The sequence below is a fragment of the Phoxinus phoxinus genome, assembly GCF_949152265.1.
Source record: "Phoxinus phoxinus genome assembly, chromosome: 18".
Classification (NCBI taxonomy): domain Eukaryota; kingdom Metazoa; phylum Chordata; class Actinopteri; order Cypriniformes; family Leuciscidae; genus Phoxinus; species Phoxinus phoxinus.
Window position 1 is genome coordinate 26,588,589 of NC_136893.1, and position 16,091 is coordinate 26,604,679.

The 16,091-nt window shown below is 41.3% G+C and overlaps 1 protein-coding gene across 1 annotated transcript in view; it reads left to right on the forward strand.

Annotated features, from left to right (window-relative positions):
• LOC306985694 (NACHT, LRR and PYD domains-containing protein 12-like) overlaps positions 1-16,091 on the forward strand; it is an 86,346-nt gene that overhangs the window by 60,295 nt on the left and 9,960 nt on the right.

Below are 16,091 nucleotides of genomic sequence, written 5' to 3' on the forward strand. Positions count from 1 at the left end.
GTGAAAGCATTTGAGAGAGTGCAGAAACTGCGTTGCCATGATAAGATCTTCATTATCGCGATCAAAAACAGACTGTCATCTGCTCAATGCTCACCACGGCAACATTTTATGTGATGGGAATAGATCTAAATACTTTAAAAACTTCTGACGATTCGTTAATCTCGATAGCTGTAATAGTAAAAACTTATAATAGCTGTAGTAAAAGTATTTGAGAGAGTTTCACATGTAATACGTAGCTATTTCATATGCCAGCATGTCAGCCAATCACAGCAGTGGCAGGTTACACTGGATCTTACAGCAGACACGCCCCTTCAAACAGAGCGTTCAAATCAGAGGCTAAAATCAGGCTAGGAAAAATGCCTTTTGTTTCTAAATTATGACTATTTTTGATCTAAAAAACATACTAACATTATAAGGACAACCCAGGAAACATGATAAAATAATAAAATAACCCCATGTCATGGGACCTTTAATTTTGCACCTGCAACAGAAAACACACAGAGAGAGAGAGAAAACAAAACACGTACGCCTAGAGGGTGTAACAACAAATAATAAACAATTTGGTAAAAAAAAATATTTAGAGAAATATTTGTTTTAATCAAGGTGATGTGAGTCAGTATAAGGTATTACAAAAACAAGTTTTAAAAAAAAACTTAAATTGGCCAGGCTTAATTATAAGGATAAGGTGGAGGATATGAACTGACTTTGGTTTACATGTGAAAACCTTTTATTAACCCTCTGGGGTCTGAGGGTTTTTTGGGGCCCTTGAGATGTTTTGACATGCCCTGACATTTGTGCTTATTTCAGCTACTTACAACATACCTTTGGCCAACTCATAATTATGCTGCATTCAGCACAAACTCTGCTACAATAATATGTGAGCAAAATGGAAGTTACATATTTGCATTTTATAGAAAAAAATGTATGCGTGGTTAGTAAGTTTTGGGTCATTTATTTTATCAAAAATACAGAAACAACACTAATATTGTGAAATATTATTACAATTTAAAATAATGATTTTCTATTTTAATATACTTTAAAATATCATTTATTTCTTTGATCAAAGCTGAATTTTCTGCATCCTTACTCCAGTCTTCAGTGTCACATGATCCTTCAGAAATCATTCTAATATCATGATTTGATAATCAGGTATTATCAATGTTGGCACCGTTGTGCTGCTTAATATTTTTTTATAACCTGTGATACTTTTTTCAGGATTCACTGATTAAAAAGAAAAGCATTTATTCAAAATAGAAATCTTTCCTAACAATATAACTTAACACATCCTTTCAAAAAAAGAAAGAAAGGTAGTGTATACTGTTACAAAAGATTTTAAATAAATGCTGTTCTTTAATATTTTTTTATTCATCAAAGAATCCTGAAAAAACTATCACAGGTTATAAAAAATACTAAGCAACACAACTGTTTCCAACACTGATTTAAAAAAAAAAATCATCATACGAGAATGATTTCTGAAGGATCATGTGACACTGAAGACTGAAGTAATGATGAATCACATAAATTAATAACATTTTAAACTATACAGTTAGGCTATTTTAAATTGTAATACTATTTCACAATATTACTGTTTTTTTCTGTATTTTCTTATCAAATAAACGCAGAGTTGATGAGCATCAGAGACTTCTTCTAAAAACATTAAAAAAATTTGCAAACTTTTGACGGATACCTATATAAAATTCTACATATACCTATATAACCTATATAGACATATATAACTGTATAAGCTACTATATAACCTGATTTGCCGCCAGTAGTCCCTGATGGAGCTGACCTTCACCATGGCCATGTAAAACAGCAGCCCAATATAGCGGTACATCTCACTGATGCTGACATCTGTCCATTTATATTTGCAGCCCTTTGCAGTTGCCTTGGCAGCCTGAGCATTGGTGTTGTGGCACAGAGTTGACACGGCACTTTCTGAAAAAAAATAGTTTGAAAAGACTCATGGACGAATGTGAGTCAACAGAGCTCAGTTGCGGTCCAGTTTCCCGTGCGGGCAGGAATCGCGCAGTCTGTGCAACCATGTCAACATCAGTCTTGGTTTTCCATGACAGGGTGGACTTGGACCTGTTGCTTGCCTGCTTGTTTGCCTTGGCTCTCTTCGGGACAGGTGCTTGGACATGTTCATTGTCATTATCAATCACTAATGGCCATGGATTAAAAAAAGATAACCTTTTTTGTAATTTCACACAAGAATAGGTAGGCCATACTTGTACATTATGACGATGTAAACACAATTACATTTCATCAGTAAAATATTACGTCTGTGCACTTACTATCATTCTCGATTGAGAACTGAACGACACCTACGTGCCCCTCTGCGGTGCTGGAGAAGGAGAGCGTGATGCAGACACATTCCTAAAAAGCATACATTATCCAAAGATGGGCAATTAAAGGTTGGGTAGGTAAGAATTGGCTAAAGAACTTTTTTCAAATTGGCTTAAACTGTCTTTATATACCAATACATAATTAAAATGTAAGTACTTTGAAAAAGAGAGTATAAAAATTGAGTGACTATAGTTTATTTAATCTTCAAAAAATACAGCTCATTAATTCCTACCGGGACGAAACAAGTGATTGGCTTGCGCGACTGTCACTCTCCGTCGCCATGACTACCGCCGCTATTACTGGCTCTGCCCACGTGCGCGCAGTCGCGCACCCGTTTTTAGGTGGGAGTGAATGGAATTAATGAGCTGTGTTTATTGAAGATTAAATACACTAGACTCACTCTGTTTTTTATACTCTCTATTTCAGAGTACTTGCATTTTAATTATGTATTGGTATATAAAGACAGTTTAAACAAATTTGAATAAAAGTTTTTTTAGACAATTCTGACCTACCCTACCTTTTAATGGGTATGGACGCACAATGCATGTAGCCTATATATCTGTTAATGGACCATAGGACGGAGAAATATCTATTTATGGCCCATAGACCGCGTCACTGCGAGTATCTGTTGATAGCCATATAGACCCCACGCATTTAGAGCATTTCAAACATTTACAGCTGTATTTACAATCATCTGTGGTAATATTTTAGCAAGATAAGTGTCATAGGCTAACCAAAACCGAACATTTATATATACAAATATAATGTCTACTGTCTAGTATAGGGCTGTGCGATATTGAAGAAAAATGCGATATGCGATAACTCCTTAAATAATGTGATATTCGATATGCGATACGATAATGCTTAAAGTGTGTCAAATAAACTTAAATTATCTTTAAAATATATTTAAAATGATATAACCTATATGTGTTTCACATTCTTTTTATGACTAGAAAACATCCTTATAACTTCTGAAAGTGAACATCAGTGTTTTACTGTAGCATAAGAAGTGTTATTTTAACATCAGTGTAAACCACAGGGTTTCAGGTTATCCTACATTAGGTTTATTTGATAAAAGATACTGAATCATAAAATGTAAAAATAAAACATTGCTTAGTTTTCACTGTATGAATTAAATGTCCTGATACTTATTAAAGCTAAAAAAACTTTGTCTTTTGTTCATGACCCCATTTATTGCATGCTGTTGCGATATGCATATTGCGATATATGCATATTGCGATATATGCATTTGCGATATTTCGATAAATTCAATATATTGTGCAGCCCTAATTTAGACAGTATCACATTTTACCAGAGGCTGAAATATATTTGCACGAAATCATATTTACACCTAAGCAGATATTCGCAAATAAGCTACATTACGCAAAAGTCAGCATTTTTAGCATGATAATCAGTGTCATAAGCTAATCAAAACGGAGTGAAATATAATACAAATATGTTTAGAGAGTAATATCACATTGAAACAGTTTACACAACCATATACACAAATGTTAGGGATATTGTAAGGCAATCTTTCCTGTAAGATGTCAAAAGCTAACCAAAACTAAGCAAAATATAGTCTGAAAATTCATATGAGTTCTATATAATCAGAAAAAGAATTATATAACACTAAACAACTTACTCGAACTTGTATCCTCGGTGGGATCAATTCACTTTTGAAAATGCAGCCGTTCTTCGTCTGATTTGCAATCTTTCTCTGAGGAAAAGGTGAATTCTTCCTCGCTGTCCAGAATCATCTTTACCGGAAAAGCGTGCCATCCTCAAAACGCGATGAACTACCAGTGAATCTGACGAAGATGCAAGATGCAGTGCGATGCATATAGATCACCTAAACTATTACCATGTGAATAGCTCATTAAAAATAATGAAGGGAGAACGAAAAACTGTGCCTCTCCTTGGTTTCAAACGGATTACACAAACTAAGAATGTGTTTTTTATATAAATTACTTCATTTAAAAGAAGAGAATTCTAGCTTCATAAAGACAAATCTCTCGTTCCTGAGTGACAAGTATTCGCTGAGTTACAGTTCATTTTCGGACGCGTTTCAGAATGGACTTCCCTGACAGAGAGAAGGCAGAACGTCTCTGGTTACGTATGTAACCTTAGTTCCCTGAGAGGGAACGAAACGCTGCGTTTACGCAATGGGAACACTTCCAAGTGTCTCGTCATGAAGCACATGTATAATCAGTCCAATGAATGAGCGGGACATCAGGTGACGTCATAGACCAGGAAACTATCAATCACCCCTGAACGCAGAGCGTGACAGCTTCTGAAAAGCCTGAAGCAAGTCGAACAGGGCATGCAGGAAGTATGGCAGGCGAACGCAGCGTTTCGTTCCCTCTCAGGGAACTAAGGTTACATACGTAACCAGAGACGTTCCCTATCAAGGGAACTCCCGCTGCGTTTACGCAATGGGAACCCCATACCCACTACGCCATAATGACAAGTGCCCGTTCTGTGTGAAGACCTTGCGCACACTAGAAGCAAGCAACCTAGCCCCAGAAGTGGAGAGGTCTAAGTCATAAAATTTGACAAATGTATGCAGCGAGGACCAGCCTGCCGCATCACAAATGTTGTGAAGGGAAACTCCCGAAATTAGAGCCATAGAGGCAGCCATACTCCTCGTAGAATGGGCCCGGACAGCCAAGGTGAAGGCTGTCCGGCCGCTTCATAAGCAAGTGAGATAGCCTCAACTACGCACTTGCTCATTATCTGTTTAGATGCAGGGCAACCTAACTAGTTAACCCAAAGCAAACAAATAATTGCTCTTATATACGCCACAGGGCAGCTCTGTGGACATAAGCATCCAAAGCCCGGACAGGGCATAAAAGATTAAGTTTTTTCCTGATCTGGGGTATTAGGTGGAGGACAGAAGGCCTGCAGCACAAATGACCCGCAATTTTAGAAGGGACCTAGGAATTAGAGGTCTTCACAGTGAACCCGAGACCCGTTGACCCGGGACCCGACCCGGGACCCGTACGGGTTCGGGTCTATATTTTAAATGATCAGCCGGGTCCGGGTCGGGTCCGAATCTATCACTTCTGGTCCCGGGTCTGTTTAACATTGTGTGTAATACCTGTGCGAGTCATCAATCTCAAAAATGCGTCTTGTCACACTCATATTTAATATATTTTAAATCAGTAACATAATCTGAGGTGAACTGTCACATGAATGTTTACTTTGACACTCAAAATAAATTGCGTTAAAAAGCATATTTTAGGTTGATCCAGCTAGCGCGCATGTGCAGTCAAGCGCGTGTCAAGCGCGTGTCAAGCTTCAGTGAGGGACAGCCAAACCGCGCTTTAGATTTTACAATGTAAATTAACCGTTTTGTTTAATCTTAAAGTTCTAGTGGTCAGATTCAGACTCGATGATGCAGAGCAGGGAGCACGGAGATGATAGCAAATAAATAACGTCAGCGCAGCGGCCATGGCACTGAACGAGCAATCGTTATTATAGTTCAAAAGGGCAAACAGCCAAAAGTTATTGTGCGAGTTAGCAGCTAACTCGTTTAATTTGTCATCCGTCACCGTGAGTCCGTGACATCAAGTGGACTTTTGAAGCTGAAATAACAAGGATTAAGCTTGGACTTGGTGGAATAATGAGAGGAATAACATGGATAACTTTCTTGTCGGAGCCGAAGGATTGTAATGCATCACAGCCAGTCAGGTAACGTTACAAGGAAAGGATGGAGAGACTACTACGCTGCTACGGCTCCTTAAATTAGGTAAGACAAAAAGTTGTAATTTTTCGCAACAGGTTTATTGACTTGTAATAGCAGTTTAAGGTGGAATATGTGACAATCGGGTCCAGTCGGGTCTGTGTCTTCCCGGCAGTTTCGGGTCCAGCTTACAAAAATAATCGACGGGTCCAGGTCAGGTCCGGTTAGGCATTTATCGGGTCTGCACGGGTCCGGGTCCAGCTTTTGAAATAATAGTCGGGTACGGGTCGGTTCGGTGTGGCAAATTACGGGTCCCTTCGGGTTCGGGTACGAATTTTTGGACCCGTGAAGACCTCTACTAGGAAAACAACCCGGCCTGGGGTGAAGAAAGACTATCACCCTACCAGGTGCAAATCCAAGTATGTGCAGGCCTCAGCCTCATGTACCACGGAGAAAACGAAATTAAGGATCTCTCCTCAGAGGTAACCCAGCAAAGAAACATTAATTGCAGAAATCAAGTATTGTACCATCAGGGCAGATAACAAGATTCAGAAGGTGTTCTCCGCACCAGGCAGAGAACAGTTTCTATTTCAATGCATATTCAGTATTCTCGTGGAGGGAGCTCTAGACTGGAGTATGGTCTCCACGACCTCGGTCGAGAGACCTGAATCTATGAGCTGGGCCCCCTCAGAGGCCGAGCCCACAGTATCCATAACTCCGGAAGAGGGTGAAATATTGTGTCCCTGATTGGGACGCTAAGTCCCTCCTGAACGGAATCTCCATGGGAGAGCCATCTAGAAGGGACAGTAGGTCTGAGAAACACTCTCGGGCCGACCGGAATGGGGCTACTAATAATAGACAAGCCCCTACCCGGCAAACCCTCTCCAGAACTCCCGGGAGCAAAGATATCGGAAAATGCGTACAGGTGTAGCCTCAACCACACCTCAGAACTCCCGGGAGCAAAGATATCGGGAAATGCGTGCAGGTGTAGCCTCAACCATACCTAGTACATCGTATCCAGTCCAAGCGGAGCTGGATGCATCAGGGAGAACCACAAAGGGCAATGCGTAGTATAAACGATGCAAAAAGGTAGACTGAGTTTACCGAAGTTCTCCCAAAGGAGCTCCACCACCTCGGGGTGAATTGTCCATTCCCCGGGCCTCAGCCCCTGCCTCAACAGGATATCTGCTCTGATATACGAGACCATCAGTGTGTTGTCCGAAAGGACAGGCACATGGTGACCTCTGACAGGAAGTATTGAGATAATCGGAATACCGCCATCACTTCTAGCCAATTATGTGCAAAAAGGAAGATGGTCCTGCCAAAGACCCTTCGCAGAGTGACCACTCATGATCACCCCCCACTTGTGAGGGAAGCATCTGTCGATAGCATTATGCGTCGACAAGAAGCCCCCAACACTGGGCCTGGGCGAGGAACCAAGGTTATTCCACATGACCGAGGCACGTAGGCATAGCCGCGTGACCTTGATCATGTGAAAACGGATTTCCCCTCGGAGAAAACCCCTTGGTCCTGAGCCACCACTGCAGGGGTCTCATGTACAGAAGGCCAAAAGCAGGGTCCGAAATTAACTTTTTGGCTCACCTGCCACGGGGACTGGTAGATGAAAAAATCCACCAGCCAAGCATATTTTTTACCGGCCAAAATAATAAACAGCCTTTTTGTGTCACATATACATTAATTTCAGTACATTTAATTGAGATAATAAGGTATTATGTTGAATACAAACATAAAAAATTGTCCAGAGCAAAATTTGAAATGTAGGCTATAATAATTTTTTTATTTTTTATTTTACACACACACACTCTTAATCTCTCTCTCTCTCTCTCTCTCTCTCTCTCTCTCTCTCTCTCTCTCTCTCGTTTTTATGTTGAAAGGAATGGCTACTGTTCATTTAGCTGTTCATAATCTGTCCATTACTGTTCACACACATTTCTGTCATTTTCTATCTGAAGCTATTGCCTGCAACATTGAAAACTCCGGTCTCTTGTGTTTAGCGCGAAAGCTCACGGACAGTCGTGCCGTGTACCAGCTGCTTTGAAGCGAATATCAGTTTAACTGACTCGTAACGTGTGCAATATCTCACGACCTCCCGAGTGTCCGAACATTTTATTTTATTATTTATTCGCTAAACGGAAAATCTACCAGCATTTGGCGCTTGGCGGGTGTTAATTTCGGATGCTGAAGACAGCGCTTAGGAGACGGTGAAGCCTTTCGCCTGTCTCCACTGAGAGAGAGTGAGCGCGCGCGCGATCGGGGCTCGCTCTCTCTCTCTGCTCGTTCTTCAGTTAAACATGCGCCCTGTCACACGCGCAGCAGTTCGTCTACATTCGGCTACTCACTGATCAGATAAGACTATGGCGGGACAAACATTTTATTAAAAACATTTTATTACATTACTATTTTGGTATGAACATTCACCCGCCAGTGTGGCGGATAGCCTTTTGAGATTTACTCGCCAAATGGAAAATCTACCCGCATTTGGCGCTTGGCGGGTGTTAATTTCGGACCCTGGCCAAAAGTAATTAAAGCTGCAAGCAGCGATTGCGGGCCCAAGCCGGTGGCACCGCCACCCTGGTCCCTTTAGTTCCACCGGCTTGGGCCCTCCATCGATGCTTGCAGCTTTAATTATATATATATATTTTAAAAAATATATATATATATATATCGCGGCACAATGTTTCTTCCTGGTTTCCACGCGCTGTTTGATCCGTTAATAACGGAGAAATGTGAATGTTTCTCTCTAGATCTCGCAGCGATGTTATTACTTCTGTGGCAAATTCAAATACTTTCTTTACTGGATCTCTTATTAGCGCTGTGTAGTAACAGCGTCGCATGATCACGATCGGCTCGCGCTGCACTGGTCCAAACTGATAAACGGTCCGTCAACCACACAATAACGAGCAGTTTCGTTCCGCTTGCATTATGTTTGCCATTTGATGTTGGGCACTGTTGTGGTCGCGCCGGCGTCTCTTAGGCCGGTGAGTGACACACTGGATGCGTGGTGTGAGCGTGGCGTTTCTGTTGCGTGGCGGCTGCGTCGCGTTTTCTCTGTCTTTTAAGGAAAAAGGTTGGGAAGTGAACCACTGACTTAGATCATACAATTGTCATAAAAAATGTTTAATAAAATATTATAGAAATTGGTGGTTATTGTTCAGTAGTTGTTGTTGTTTTTTTTGCCAGCTAAAAGCAAGAAAAATAAAACATGTCAAGTTGACAGGTCAGAATTGTTTTTATTGCACTTCTGTTACTATCCCCTTCACTTCTAAAATGATGGCTGGTTTGTTTACTTTCCTACGCGTTCTAGCTGAAGTTGCAAGACTACCGTATTTACGCCTTACAACAGAGGAAGAGGATTTGCAAGACGAACAAGCTTGCCTTTCCTCTGGCTGTTCTTCGACGTTCATGTTGGCAAATATCTCTCCTAAAACATCGATAAGCACATCTAATCTAAACAACACATAGTACTTTGATGCGTTACCAACTTCATTTGCTAAATTGCGCAACTCTCTAGTCTAGCTATTTGTAAAACGTCCGCCATAGTAGGCCACACACCTGTCACCACCATAGACAGTATATGGTCACCACCACCCGACGTCACTATACAAAGCCAGAGTAATCGAGCAAGCGCTTCAATCAACGATGAACCAATGGTAAGCAAGACCAACCCACCTAATTATCATACAAGACAAAGAAATGTGAAAATAAATGAATCAATAAATCAAAAAATAAAAACATGTGGAAATAAATAAATGTATAAATAAATGTAAGAATAAATATAAAAATAAATAAATAACCAATAAATAAAAGTTAAAACGATTTTTTAAAAATGTATAAAAGCAGAAAATACATTAAGGGGAAAAATAATACAAAAATAAATTACTTTTATTTTCATATTTATTTTATCAAGTCGTTTATTCCTTTATTTATTTTTATATTATCACATTTATTTATCTATTTGTCACATTTATTCATTTATTTATTAATTTTTAATTTCTGCAGGTTTGGTCCTCCATATTCTTTATTATAGGCTTTGTACTTTGTACACTTTGTACACTCACGTTCCAATATAGAAAAATTATCCTCTTCAAATGCGCAAAAATGTGCTTGGCAACATCACAGTGGAGCGGTGCTTACTATGAACGGCACAAACTGTACAACTGACTATTTAAACAGAGCAGTGTAATTTTTATATGTAAGGTTGACTATTTTATTATTATATTTTATTAAGGCTATAATGAACATGCTGCGATGTCAAGATTGCAATGCTGGAATGCTGTGTGTGTGTGTGTGCCAAAGCTGTGTATCTCTGAAAATATTTGAATCCTTTCTGTAAGAAATTTGATTGGTGGATTCAAATAAAGAAATCAAATGTGTGTGTGTGTCCATCGAACAATGGAGACATAAAAACATACTCCGTCATTTTGTTCATACAGAACATCATTCAAAATGCAAAGTGTTTCCTTATATTTGTGTACACTCGCAATGAAACACAACATTGTGCTTTTGTTAAACTATAAACTCTTGTCAAACTGTAACCTACAACTGTCACCCAACCAAAATCACACACACACACACACACACACACACACACACACACACACACACACACACACACACACACACACACACACACACACACACACACACACACATCCCCCCTCCCCCCCCCCTCCCCTCCCCTCCCCTCCCCACACAGACAGACACACACACACACACACAGAATGGCAGAGAGACAGAGAGAGAGAAAATCCACATTCAAACCACAATATCTGACTTTCTGTTGGTCGGAGCTAATGACTGTAAATTAGAAAGTTGTTCGGCTTGATAAGATCAATAAACACGCTGAGTTTTGTAACCGTAGGTAAAACTATAACTAAGTTATAACACACTTTATGCATCCTTTTTTAATCATAAATTTGTTTCCTCGCCACGGCCAAACCGTTCAAGATATCAAAAATCCGTCCGCAATGTAGCATCCTCAATGTCTTGACTTCATGCTGACCGAGTTTCGTGGTCATCGGAGTAATTCTCTAGGAGAAGTGTTTCAAATGCCAGAACATGCGTTTCCATACAACCCATAATAGCCGACTTCCTGTAGGACTGGCGTAAAACTTAGAGCACGAAAGTTGTTCGGCCCAATGAGATCTATAAGTGTACCGAGTTTCATATTAATTCATGCAAGTGTGTTTGATATATGGACCAAGTTTTCGGATCCCGTTCAAGGGGGCGCTGTTGAGCTCCCCTGCCACGCCCGGGTACCAGCTTCAGCCTGGCTCTGATGGCCGTGGGTTCTGACCCGTGTGCAAAGTTTCAAGAGTTTTTGAGCACGTTAAGGGCCCCACAAGACCCTGAAACCTTGAAAAACAAACATTAAATCCCTCACGCCCCACAGAGACAGAGAGAGAGAGGGAGGGGGGGAGAAAATCCTCCAGAAAATCCACATTCAAACCAAAATATCTGACTTCCTGTTGGTCGCAGCTAATGACTGTCAATTAGAAAGTTGTCCGGACCGAAGAGAAGAATATACGTGCCGAGTTTGGTTACTGTAGGTAAAACTAATACCCCATTTTTGACTAAAGGTGGCGCTACTGAGCCCCTTACCACGCCCGTTTCTGAAACTTCGCACAAGTGTACTAGGCAATAAATGTGATATGCATGTTGAGTTTCATGCAATTAGAAGTATGTTAAGAGTCTCAAAAGCATCAAAAAAGAATATTAAAGTTTAATGCGTTGCCATGGCAACAGTATTTAAGATATCAATAATCCTTTCACAAGTCTACATCTGTCGTGTGTTTACATTATACAGATGAAGTTTGAAGCAAATCGGGTAAAAATAAGAGGGTGAATTCAAAGCATTTTGAAAGTGACACACTTCCTGCTGCCAGTTGGTGGCGCTATAACTTTGACTCACAATAGTCACATCCATGTGATCGGCCTCTTACAGCGAACACACTGCTGAAGTTTCATCAAGATCAGTTAATGTATGCAGAAGTTATAACACACTTCCTGTTTCCAATATTCGCCATAAATTCGTTTCCTCGCCACGGCCAAACCGTTCGAGATATCAAAAATCCCCTGGCAATTTTTCATCCTCAATGTCTTGACTTCATGCTGACCGAGTTTCGTGGCGATTGTTGAATCGTCTAGGAGGAGTATTTTAAATTCCATTCCATGCGTTTTTCATACAACCCCAAATAGCCGACTTCCTGTTGGGCTGAGGTAAAAAGTCAGAGCATGAAGGATATATGAACCGGTGAGATCTATAAGTGTACCGAGTTTCATATTATTCCATGCAAGCGTGTTTGATTTATGGACCAAGTTTTCGGACCCCGTTCCAGGGGGCGCTGTCGAGCCCCCCTGCCACGCCTGGGTACCAGCTTCAGTCCGGCTCTAATGGCCGCGGGTTCTGACCCGTGTGCAAAGTTTCAAGAGTTTTTAAGCACGTTAAGGCACCCAAAAGTGGCAAAAACCTTGAAAAAAAATTATTATAAAGAAGAAGAATAACAAAAAATCCTTAGAAGAACAATAGGGCTCTGCGCCCTTTCAGGGCTTGGGCCCTAATTACGTTGGACGCAGCTGCCATGAGACCCAACAGTCTGAAACTGCTTCACAGTGAGTGACTGGCCTAGTTTTACCCCATTTACGGCGAATCGTTATAGCACACCTAGAAAAGTGGTCCTCTGAGCTGGGAGGAGCACACTCTTCTTGGTGTTGAGTCGCAACCCCAACATCTTAAATAAAACAGGACGACATCTCGATGCCGAACTGCCATATGCTCAGATTGAGCTAGGATCAACCAACCGTCGATATAATATAATACGTGAATGCCCTGGAGTCTCAGAGGAGCCAGAGCTGCATCCACGCATATTGTAAAGATGCGGGGTGATAAACATAGGCCAAATGGAAGAACCCGATACTGGTATGCTTCGCCCCTGAAAGCAAACCTCAGGAACCTCCTGTGATGAGGATGGATAGATAAATAAGCGTCCTTCAAGTCTATTGTGACAAACCGGTCCTCGGACTGAATCTGTGCACAATCATATTAGCGTAAGCATACTTTGAACTTGAGATTCTGAAACCTGCTGTTTAATTGAGGCAGATCTAGAATAGGACGCAACCCTTCATCCTCTTTCGGAACAATGAAGTAACGGCTGAAAAACCCTGACTGTCTGCTGGGAGGGGGAACCCCTTCTATAGCTCCTTTTGCAGAAGTATCAGCACTTCCTGCTCCATAACCAGAGCCTGCTCGGGGTCCACCACTGTGGGGAGGACCCCTAGAAATCTGGGCGGACAAGAACCGAACTGAATTCTGAAACCCTTCTATAGTGTGCAGGACCCACTGAGAAATATGTGGCAGTAGTAACCACGCTGCCAGAAATTCTGCTAAGGGCACCAGTCTCTGGAGACTGGCCTCTGGATTTGGTTGAACAGTCACTTCGGTGCCCTGAAGCGGCGAACCTTCAGAAGCCTGATAGCCTCAGCGTCAGGAATTCTTGTCCAAGTTTTATTAGAGATAACGACAGTCCTAAGATCTTGCCTACCTCTAACTCCTAGTTCCAACGACCCTCCTCGGAGGATCGTTGGAAAAAGCAGGCACCTCGGTACCCTGAAACGGCGAACCGGCAGGGAAACCGAAGTGACCGCTCTACGACCCTCCTCGGAGGATCGTTTGGGGATGCTGACACCTCGGTGCCCTGAACGGAGGACCAGCAGGGAACAACCGAACTGGCAGCGCTGCGACCCTCCTCAGAGAGTCGCACCCCAGAGGGCGCAGAGGAGAAACGATTTCTCAAAACCGTCCTACCCCGGAGGGGACCATCCTCAGAAGCCTGCAGCCTCGGCGTCAGGCTTCTTTTCTTTCTTTTTGCAGCACTTTATGCTGCGAGGAGCTTTAGTAGGTTGAGACTGCTCCCGCCCAGCAGTCTCAGGAACATTAGATCGGTGAGGAAGAAACCTCTGGAACGCCGCTGAATAGTTTATTCCTTCGTTTATTTGAAAGCGTAGAGTTCAGAAGAACAGACATGTTTTATATTATTTTTCTTTACATCAGAAAACTTAATATATATCACTCCGTGGCCACCAGCAGGAAACAACCGAACTGGCAGCGCTGCAACCCTCTTCAGAGAGTCGCCCTCCAGAGGACGCCGAGGAAAAACGATTTCTCGAAACCGTCCCTCCCCGGTATAGTTTGTCTGTTGCGCAACGCAATTCTGGAATAGCGTCAGCGCTGACATCCTCACATTCAAGGCAATCCCCGACGAGGAGGCTGAGATATAGAGTTTATATATATATTCATTATATTCTCACTCTCAGAATCATTATATTCTCACTCTCATAATGTTGGCTGGCCAGTAAATATTTAACTTAGCAACAGCAGTAGATAAAACCTCCTTTTATAAGCTCCTCTTTATTCAACAGAGTTATGAGCTAACTTAATTATTTATTATAGAAACTCATAAACATCTGCCTTATTATATATATATTCTTTATTGTTTTGTTCTCTCTTTCTTAACAAAACATAAACGATACCAGTTCCTCGGAACTGGAAAATCGCAGCATACGTGCCTCATCGCAGGGAGAAACGCAGCGCGTGCTTCTCCCCGAGAAAAGCCACTGGATCTGGCAGATGAGAGCCGAGATAGGGCGCGCCCGTCTCAACCCCCGCTGTCAGATCCGTTTGCGAACCCCACAAAACGAGTCCCCGCCGCGCCTCGGCAACAGCGGGACCCGCGCCACAGGGAACGCGAACCAAACCGTCATCCTCGAAGAACGGCCGGCGGGAGCAGAGCGTCCTCACGGACAGCTTCTAGCAATGCTCACAGGCAGTCCCCTCGAGAACTGACTGTTAACATGCTCCACTCCCAAACAAGCTGATGTGTGTGTCCCCGCTCGTAAAATAACGTGGGCAGGGAACAACACAACGCTTGTTTGATCTTTTTTGCCATAAAATATATATTGCAACTTGACAGACAACAATAAATAAGTCAGACAGAATCAGACAGATTCACACAGAGAGCGCTTCGCTGAAGAAACAGAAGCTGTCACACTCTGCGTTCAGGGGTGATTTATAGTTTCCTGGTCTATGACGTCACCTGACGTCCCGCTCATTCATTGGACTGATTATTCATGTGCTTCATGACGAGACACTTGGAAGTGTTCCCATTGCGTAAACGCAGCGGGAGTTCCCTTGATAGGGAACTCGCATCATGTTTATTTTTCTTTATTTGGCGAAATACACAACACTTTGTTTTTATTGTGAGTATACACAAAAAAAATAGAAACTTAACTGGATCGAATGATGTAAAACACTTAAATATAAGATCAAACCCAACAGAGTATTTTGAATCTCTTTTGCACTGATAAGAAAAAAAGCGAGCAGATTGCGTGATTGCCGACCCCAGCGGGTTAAAATAGCAAAAAATATATTTACAAGGTAGAATTAAACAAAATCTTAATAGGTCAACATAAGCCTTCTCATTAAATTATTTATTATTGTGTTTTATTAGTGACAAATTTGGGGAGAGAATAAATATTCGAAAACTTCCTGAAAATAAAGTATGAGAATTAACTGCACAATTACTAGAAATGTTTACCTTGGATATTATACAAGTTGCATGAATACAACATTTGTGGATAAAGATGTTTCCAACTCTAACTTTAGATCAATTCTGTAGAATGGCCAATATAGCCTATTTGAACAAGAGTTTTTTCTAGGTACGACTGTACTCAAAATGAGCGTTTGACTTTCATTTATATTTGGATTACAATGTTAAAACTATATTCTAAATAAATTAAAAGCTATATATATATATATATATATATATATCGTATTCTCAGTGACATACCTCACTATGCGGCTCATTATGCAGGTCATTGTCTCCTCAGGTGTGAATCAGAGTATTATTCATGATCATTCACGCCCACACACATATTGCCTTTCTAAACAAAAAGTCTCTTACAAAATTTAAATCAATGTATTTTTTTATGTGATTGAGTAGGCAGGATGATTTTCAGATCATTTTTAAGCAAAAACTGTAGG